Below are 10,493 nucleotides of genomic sequence, written 5' to 3' on the forward strand. Positions count from 1 at the left end.
CCCCAGAATCGCAAATCAGTTTCCAGAATCGCAAATCAGTTTCCAAAATCGCAACGCGATTCTTGAAAATCGCGATGCGATAGTACAAATTCGCATTGCGATTTTCCATAATCGCAACGCGAATATGAAAATCGCAACGCGAACACATAAATCGCAACGCGTATCCGTAAATCGCAACGTGTATCCGTAAATCGCAACGCGTATGGGTAAATCGCAATGCGTATCCGTATATCGCAACGCGTATCCGTAAATCGCAACGATAATACATAAAATCGCAACGCGTATCCGTAAATCGCAACGCGATATTTAAAGCGCCATTATAATCGCTACGCGTATTTTATTTTCAAATTACAAAAAGAATATTAAGACAAAATCCCGTAATCGCAACTCATAACCTAAAACCTAAAATCACAACTCAGTCCCATCTCCATCTCTCACTCTCTACGGCGAAGAAATCCGTCCCCATCTCCGAAGATTTCCGTCCCCATCTCCGGCGAAATCCCTCACAACCATTCACGGTTAGAAATCCCTCACAATATTCAGAAATGGAAAATCAACCTCCGAGGGTTAGTTTTTTTAATTATTTTTATTTTGAAATGTTTGCATTATTGTAGGTTTTTCATATTGAAACTGATGATAAGTTTACTGGTCATTTCAATAATAGATTAACCATTTCACTTAGATTTCATTTCGCGTTACGATTCTGTCGTTGCGATTTTCATTTCGCGTTGCTATTCTCTCGTTGCGATTTTCAAGTTAGTATTTGTCTTTGTCTTTGTTCTGTCTTTTGGTTGAAGTAATGCAATCCATTCAAGTTTCAATTTGCAGAAGAGTCGCAACGAGATAAATGAAAATCGCAACGAGAGAATGACTGTCGCAACGAGAGAATCGCAACGCGAAATGAAAATCGCAACGAGAGAATCGCAACGCGAAACCAAAATCGCATTGCGATTTTCATTTCGCGTTGCGATTCTCTCGTTGCGATTTTCATTTCGCGTTGCGATTCTCTCGTTGCGATTGTCATCTCGCGTTGCGATTCTCTCGTTGCGATTTTCATTTCAACCAAAAGACAAAACAGTGTTGCGAATTTTAGTTTCAAGAATAAACTACTACTTTTTATGTTTATTGTTTTTGGTATATCTTCACAGTGTAGTTTTTGGTATATCTAACTTGGTATGTTTATTGTTTTTGTAGAAATTTTTTCGGCTCAATTGACCTTGAGAAATAAAGTCAGCCTGGCCACTACAATTGCAAAGAAGCTTTCACCTGCTCAAAGACAATTGTTTGAGGAAACCTGCTTCGGGCCATGGCTGAGAGTACAGCATCCGGGTGGAGATGCTAATTTGACCCATTTGTGGCTTCAGACCATGACATCAAATCTACCCGACAGTATACAACGTGGTGAGGAAGAGATATGGTTTCATTTTCCACCAGCGTATACTTGCTTTGGGCGGAAGGAGTTCTGCTTAATCACTGGTCTACGATTCGGACACGATGATGTAGGCCGGTACACTCGTCATATCGCCCGCCCATCATGGTTATCCCGGGTTTTTCCGGATGAGTCAATGGAGAAGCCGAACCTACATGTCGACGACCTGAAGAAATTATTTAATAAGAAAGCTGGTTTCACTCGGATGGAAGACGTCGATGTTGTCCGAGTATGCCTTCTACTACTTGTGTATGCCGGCTTTTTAGGCAGAGAGGCCAGACAACCTATTCATCGGGAGCTAATAATATTGGTAGAGGACCTGAATGCATGGAATCTGTTTCCGTGGGGTTCGTATATATGGAAAGCTACCTGGACTAAGTTGTCGTCTGCCTTTGATGACCGCAAAAGTTTGCGGGGCGATGGGTCCAAATACACTTTGTCAGGCTTTGTTTGGGCCTTTAAGGTAAGAATTTCTATATAATGTTTCTAAAATTATAATTAATTATTTAACAATTACTAATTTTGTTATTATATTGTTTGTAGATTTGGATATTCGAGGCTTTCCCCAGCATGCGTACATATGCAATAAAAACGTCAATGATATTCCCAGGGCTATTTCCTGGAAGAGGAAAACTCTGTTGGATTGGGAAGACTTAATACCATATGCCACAATAAATAATGTAAGTTAACACAAATACTTTCATATAATATATAAACAAGTTATTAATAGTAGACGTTTAACTTTGTTTGAGTTTTTATATTTTAGGAGGCCAACATTCCATTACAAAGACTGACACCCACGGAGGAAGAGCTTGCCACTGATTGGTGGCAAGCTAGTCAGAATTTTTTTGATGGCACGGATGATGAGCAGCATCCACTTCCTCCAATTCGAGAGCCATCACCTCACCTAGAGCCATCACCCGATCGACCCGACTATACATCTCTAGAACGAGAGCCATCACCTATCCCGTCACATCATCGAGCCTCTTCTCCACCATCACCTCATGATAGGCGACCGGCAAAGATGCCACGACTCCTATCTCCCTGTTCTCCACCTCCACCTCAACGGGATGAGTCAAGGGAGTTACGTGATGAGGTCAATGCCTTGCGTGAGGAGATCGGTACTCTACGCGATAACGATGGTGCATGGCGTGTGGAGGTGTCAACTTTACGTGGTGAGGTTGCCGCTCTACGTGAGATGATAGTATCGTTGCAGAATGAGGTTCATACTCTACGCAACGAGGTAAGTTTAAGATTTTCCATATTTAACTTAATGATAAATTTACTCGTAATTTCACTTAGATTAGCCATTTCACTTAGATTGCTTAGTAAATTTATTCGGTTGCTGCCAATTCTGCTAAACTGTGTATTCTTTAACACTGTGAAATAGTATTTGTCTTTGTTTTGTCTTTTGGTTGAAAGTAAATTTGTTCGGTTGCTGCCAATTCTGCTAAACTGTATATTCTTTAACACTGTGAAATATATTTGTCTTTGTTTTGTCTTTTGGTTGAAAGTAAATTTGTTCGGTTGCTGCCAATTCTGCTAAACTGTGTATTCTTTAACACTGTGAAATATATTTGTCTTTGTTTTGTCTTTTGGTTGAAAGTAAATTTGTTCGGTTGCTGCCAATTCTGCTAAACTGTGTATTCTTTAACACTGTGAAATAGTATTTGTCTTTGTTTTGTCTTTTGGTTGAAAGTAAATTTATCCATTCAAGTTTCAATTTGCAGAAGAAGAAATAGTTTACTTTCGCAACACGAAACTTAAAATCGCAACGCGAAACCAAAATCGCAACGCGAAATGAAAATCGCAACGACAGAATCGCAACGCGAAACCAAAATCGCAACGACAAGATCGCAACGCGAAACCAAAATCGCATTGCGATTTTCATTTCGCGTTGCGATTCTTTCGTTGCGATTTTCATTTCGCATTGCGATTCTGTCGTTGCGATTTTCATTTCGCGTTGCGATTTTGGTTTCGCGTTGCGATTTTAAGTTTCGTGTTGCGAAAGTAAACTATTTCTTCTTCTGCAAATTGAAACTTGAATGGATTGCATTACTTCAACCAATAGACAAAACAAAGACAAATACTAACTTCAGGGTATTAGTTTGAAACATATTTTTCTTTGTTATCTGATGCATTTTGTGAACTATGATAGAATAATGACTTGGGTGAATACAATGCAAGTTTGAAACATATTTGTCTTTGTTTTCACTGTTTAAATATCATGTCTGTTTATTTACTGATTTTTGTATTTAATTATTTAGCGGCCCGATAGAGTGGATGCTTTACGTCGGGTTATGCTTGCACGACGGAGTTCACGCATCAGACAGCGTGCACGTGCTATTAAGTCTCCGTACACCCCAATAGTGCGAAGACACCGCAAGAAGAAGCCCGACTCGCCTGTCATCCCTCAAGAGTCCACTCCTATCGTTGAAGAGGCCCCCCATATCATTCCTCGAGAGTCCCCTCCCACCGTTCAAGAGGCCACTGTCATCATTGAAGAGGTCCCTCCCACCATTCAAGAGCCCGATTCACATGGCGTCATATGTAGGCTTCTTGAGAAACCCTCTGTCGTGCCGGACATGATGGATTCAAGTTGGCTCTCGTATGAGTTACCGGCCAGTACCATACCGGTATCTGAAGAGGAGAGGGAACAACTACCGGACACAATTTTGGATAACACCCTTTGGGCTAAGACCGCAGTTGATTTTATCTACATGAGCGGAGCAAGGGGTGTTTCACTGACATATGCAAGCTCACCGATGATATCTTTTTGTTGCTTGAACGGCCTTGGTGGGGCGTATTATTAGGGGTCGAAGACAATGGCTATTTCGATGGGGGGGTAAGTCTTATATTTTTCTTATATTTCAATTTGATTAATTTTTTTTTTAAATTTATGTAAGTCACTAATATATGTCTTTTTTTGTAAAACAGCATATCGATGCGTGGGTGACACGTCTTCTAATAATAAGAAAACTTAAGAAAAATAAAAATATACGATATACAATAATGCCGACGTCTTTTCACGCCGTTCACTTGAAGAATGCACGAGATGAATCATTTGATTTGGGCAATGGACAAGCTAAACTTTATCCTGCATGGTGGGAGGTCGATAAGGTTAGTATTTATTTTAGATTGAGTTTAAAGGTTTTATGAAATAAGTGCGCAAATGAATGAATTATTACTTATGATTGCAGGTGTTTATCCCTGTTTTGGAACGTAAACATTGGATTCTCGTCGAGCTTCAGCTCCATCCCTTAAGACAATAGTGTATGACAGCATGATAAATTACATATCATTGGCTGATTTAAGAGATGTTATTAAGGGATGGAGCTCTCATTTGGCTAAATTCTTGGATGCGATCAATTATTGGACTCGTTCTGGAAACAAGAAGCCAAAGAAGCTCAATATTACAGTTATTAGAGACGAGACCGCGCCACAACAAACGAGCGGAGCCAGAGGAGATTGTGGTCCTCTCGTATGCTTGGCGTTGGAGCGTTTGACGACGGGAAGCATCAAGTATCTACCTCCCACCGATAGAGATAAAGCTGCAGTAGGCTTGTGGTTTCGGCATTATATGGCTAAATCGATATATACGAGACGCTGCCTACCTGCATCCGCGTTATAAAAATGTCCATAAACAATTGGTAAGTTTATATACTTATAAATGAAAATGTTTGGTTAATTAACTAGAATTCAATAATTTGCGTAGAAAGTGTTGTTTGAACAAATGTTTGGTTTCTGCAGGTTAATCTCAGAAGTGAACTGCGTGAAAATGATGTCGAGCTGCAAAAGTTGATTCAATAGTTTAATTGATTGTTTTTTGATTGTTTAATTGATTTGTAAAAGTTGATTCAATAGTAGATGATCGGAAATAAGAATTATTGCTTATTTTTGATTGTTTAATTGATTTGTAAAAGATGATTTGTAAAAGTTGATTTGTGTAATTGATGCGAACATAATTCTTATTTGTGCTTGTTTAATTGATTGAAATGTAATGGTTGATTTTGTTGATTTCAATCTGCATTATGTTGAAGGCAAAAATGACTATCGCAATGCGAAATGAAAATCGCAATGCGAAATGAAAATCGCAACGAGAGAATCGCAATGCGAAATGAAAATCGCAATGCGGAAATGAAAATCGCAATGCGTTTATAATTTCGCATTGCGATTATCTCGTTGTGATTTTCATTTCGCATTGCGATTTTCATTTCGCATTGCGATTCTTTCGTTGCGATTTTCATTTCGCATTGCGATTTTCATTTCGCATTGCGATTTTCATTTCGCATTGCGATTTTCATTTCGCATTGCGATTTTAATTTCGCATTGCGATTCTGTCGTTGCGATTTTCATTTCGCATTGCGATTTTCATTTCGCATTGCGATTCTCTCGTTGCGATTTTCATTTCCGCATTGCGATTTTCATGTTGGGATTTTCATTTCGCGTTGCGATTGTATTTTCCGTGTTGCGATAGTCAAATGCATGCCTAATAGTGATAACAACTGAATAACAAGAGTTGGTTAAGTCAAAATGGTTGGCCTGAGTCATTAATTCAACTGAAAATGTTAAAAGTTCACACATAAAATCCACATAATACAACGTTTGCATTTAAAAATCACCTAAGTTAACAGTCTCAAAAGGTGAAGCCAATCGTGATTGGGATTTTAAAGATGATTGCCTTTTGCTTGACACCATATGAGCTTTGGATTTTGATGAGGATCCATATTTTGGTAGAGGAAAAGATGATTTTGATGGCACTGGTGATCCACATGTCAACCTTGTATGACCACTTTCCTTGCACCGACTACATGTCGATCTCTTCTTCTCTTCACCCTTAGACGGTATACGATCGTGACTTTTTGGTCGGCCAGGTAGCCTTCTGTCCATGGCTGGTGGCAAAACTGTTTGTAAGTCATCTGGTATGTCCCACTCAGAAGGATGTGGAATAGGGTAGACAATCTCGGCATAAGTCTGTCGATAAACTTCTGTAGTGTAGCAATCCATAGCGTATGCGCTTGAATCATCTTGGTTTAAATGAAGAGCAACTTTTATAACATGGCCACACGGATAACCAGATGTTTGCCATTTCATACAACTACACGTCTTTGCATTTAGATCGACTAGCCCATTTAAGTTATTATCCAGTACTTGAAACAAAGTGTTTGAACATGGTTCAACTCTCCATAACGTTGACTTCACAACACGTTTCGTTATCTTTTTTTCAGTCCATGGTGTAACACGATGTTCCAATGTTCCTGTAAATTTAAATAAACAATACTTAGTAAAATATATAAATATGATAAGTTACGAATTCAAAGAAATAATACCTGCATGGTTTCTTTTCTTGTAGTACCACTGTTGAATAGAGGCTCGAAAAAACTCCATTAACATAGTAATGGGTAATTTCCGGGAATGACGACTTAGAGCGTTGATTGATTCTGCACTATTAGACGTCATGAAACCATATCTTGCTCCAAGTTGATGTACTCTTGACCATCTTTCAAACCCGACATCTTCTAGTGTTTGAGCACACTGAGGCAAAACACGTCTTAAACAATTTATATGCTTATTGAAATCCACTTCCCGATAAGCTTTTACAGCCTTCCAGTATGTCCATTTGTGCTTTTTATACCAGCAGACCTTGATTTTAGATTTCTATACAAATGAACACCACAAAGTCCATGAAAAGCATCTGGGAAACACCTTCTAACAGCGTTGTCAATTGAGTTTGCCCTATCGGATATGATTGTCAGATTGCTAATAGGACCTATGCAATCCCTAAGATGCCCCATAAACCATGTCCATGAATCAGAGGTTTCAGATTTGCCAACCCCGTAAGCTATTGGCAATATCCCATTGTTAGCATCCATGGCTACTGCTAATAAGTTTACTCCAAGGTATCGACCTTTCAAATGTGCTCCGTCAACTATAATAACTGGGCGCATGCAAGTAATAAACGAACGAATCTACAAAATAATATACACAAGAAATATAATCATTTAAATGTGAAATGCATGTAACTAACAAAATGAGTCAACAAAATTATATTGATTTACTAACCGTAGCACCAATGGCGATAAACAGCAACTCAAAGCGTCCATCTCTATCTGTTTTGATATGAGTTACCGACCCAGGATTTTTCAGCTTTAAATTGTGACAATAAGCCGGCAGTTGGGCAAACGATGCTTCTGGCGACCCCCTCAACAATTCCAAGGCATAACATTTGGCTCTCCAAGCTTGAGAATATGATATACTAATCTTGAACCGAGCATTCATGTCAGTCATAATTTCATGTCCCCGATATACCCTGCCATTTAAAAACATTAACTCAGCCAGAAAACCACCCAACACCTTTTTGTTTGCCTGTCTATGGTGAGGAAAAACTTGGGTTCTTGAACATGTATGTTTATCAATAAAAGTCCTAACTTGAAACATTTTGCAATATTTTATTCTCTTTGCAATCATACGCCACGTATAGTTTTTGTCAATCATACACCTTGTTTCGAAACGATCTTTGCTTGATTTGTTAACTTTTAGTTGATAGCCATCTTCCACACATTTCGTATATAAAGCTATCTTCAAGTCTTCCTTTGTATCAAAACAATCATCTTTCTTGATACGAATAACTTTTGTGTAACAATCAACTGCTTTCTTTATCAACTCTTCTTCCGGTATCTGAAGTAATTCTGGCATATTCCAGTTATACGCCCGTGGCATTTTCTTTTCTTCGGGGACTTTTTCTTCTTCTTTTTCTTCTTCAGGATTATATGAATTACAAAATGGATGTTCAACATGTTCATTCACAGTCGTAACTTCCTCCTCATTATCATCAACATTACATTCTTCGGCAACGGCTGTTTCATCATCAAAATTCGGGTATTGACCAATATCAATATCATTACACGCATGGTCTGTTTCTTCTTCTGAAACATCATCAAAATCCGTGTATTGACCAATATCAAAGTCCGGATATTGACCAAGACCAAATTTCGAATACTGACTAGTACTCACAATTTTTTCTGTTGGCTCATCATCGTCTAACTGGTCAATACGAAAACCGGAATTTGGTGCTGAAAGTTGATTGGGATTTGGATTAGAGAAAGGTTGTGGGTTTTGAGAAAAACTTAGTTGATTACTACCCGCTACTGACCCAACAATACTACTTCTAGGTTCAACAACATACAATGTAACATCATCTTGTGAAACACTAATGTAAGCAATGAATCGTTCAACATCTTCATTGTCGGTTAACAAATAAACTTTACCATTTCTCTGATAAGATAGCCTAAATCCACTTAGGGGCTCTAAATTCAATTTATTTGAAACACGTAGCATTAGAGTTTCATAAGTTAACTTTTGTAAAGACAATTTTAGTTGAAGATTCATGGGTAAAGGCATATATTGTAAAACACCATGAACATTATCCCATGACCCTCCAAAACACAAATCTATCCAAACATGATCAACATTAGATGATTTCATGGTTGTAAATTAATTTACTAAACAGACGAGCTGCGAAACTAAAACCTGTTGCCGGATTGGGAAGGATGTCGTTGGATATAGGAACGGATGTCGCCGGAGAGAGTGATAGATGGAGATGGAATGAGTTGCGATTTAGGGATTTAGTTTATGATTTCAGTGTTATATACCCAAAATTTAAGTGTTGTGATTTACAGATTCTCGTTGCGATTTACGGATTATCGTTGCGATTTACAGATTCTCGTTGCGATTTACGGATTATCGTTGCGATTTACGGATACGCGTTGCGATTTACGGATTATCGTTGCGATTTACGGATACGCATTGCGATTTACGGATACGCATTGCGATTTACGGATACGCGTTGCGATTTACGGATACACGTTGCAGTTTACGGATACGCGTTGCGATTTACGGATACGCGTTGCGATATACGGATACGCATTGCGATTTACCCATACGCGTTGCGATTTACGGATACACGTTGCGATTTACGGATACGCGTTGCGATTTATGTGTTCGCGTTGCGATTTTCATATTCGCGTTGCGATTATGGAAAATCGCAATGCGAATTTGTACTATCGCATCGCGATTTTCAAGAATCGCGTTGCGATTTTGGAAACTGATTTGCGATTCTGGGGATCGCGTTGCGATTTTTATTTCGCGTTGCGATTTTGTTGGTCATTTTGGCAAATCCAAAAAAAGTTGGTTAAAATCGTATATTATAACTTTTTTTTGGTCACTGAGGCGATTCTCTCTAATATAAAATGTGCAATGATTAAACAACAAATCTCAAGTTTGATTTTGGTTTGAAGAGGAACCTTCAATGATGTAATGCAAGTGGTACTACAAATTTACAAAAAACTTTTCTTAATTAATTCCGTGTGTTAAAATGGAGAAATTATTATATAAATCCGGCTCACCACGTTTATTTGTAGTCTCAATATGTAAAATTCATCTATATTAAAATAACTTTCAAATAACCATCCGCTCCTTATTTACATGTATGAAAGAGGCGAAAATTTATCTTAGAAAAAATTGAGATGAATGACTTTTATTGACTGAAACTACGAATGACGTGATGAACTGAATCCATTTAATAATTTTTAGTCAAAATGGTATTACAACAAACCGAAGGTAACAGATAAAAACCAAAACAAGATAATTAGAATGTAACAGTTGTCTACTTTGCAAAGGTGAAAACAAAACAATGTTCTTGTTTCAAAACCAAAACAGTTGTCACGTTAGATATATAATTAATTCATTGTTTTAATATATATTTTTAATATAATCATGGTTTTATTAATGAGTATAGATACAAACTAAGAATATATATTACATAAAGAGTGCGAAAATACAAAATTTTAAGAATACTAAATTAGATATCAATAGAAAATATAAGAAAAATATTTAATTTTACGAGGATTTGAAATTTTAAGAATGCAGTTGCAATCTAACACTCTTTTGATCTATCCTTATTTATATATGAAACTTATCTAATAAAAATCGTAAAAAATTTAAATATATACAATATTACCTGGTGAAATTGCTCGAATAACATGATGAAAAAAACTATCCATAT

The sequence above is a fragment of the Hibiscus syriacus genome, unplaced genomic scaffold (genome assembly GCF_006381635.1).
Source record: "Hibiscus syriacus cultivar Baekdansim isolate YM2019G1 unplaced genomic scaffold, ASM638163v2 tig00110194_pilon, whole genome shotgun sequence".
Lineage (NCBI taxonomy): Eukaryota > Viridiplantae > Streptophyta > Magnoliopsida > Malvales > Malvaceae > Hibiscus > Hibiscus syriacus.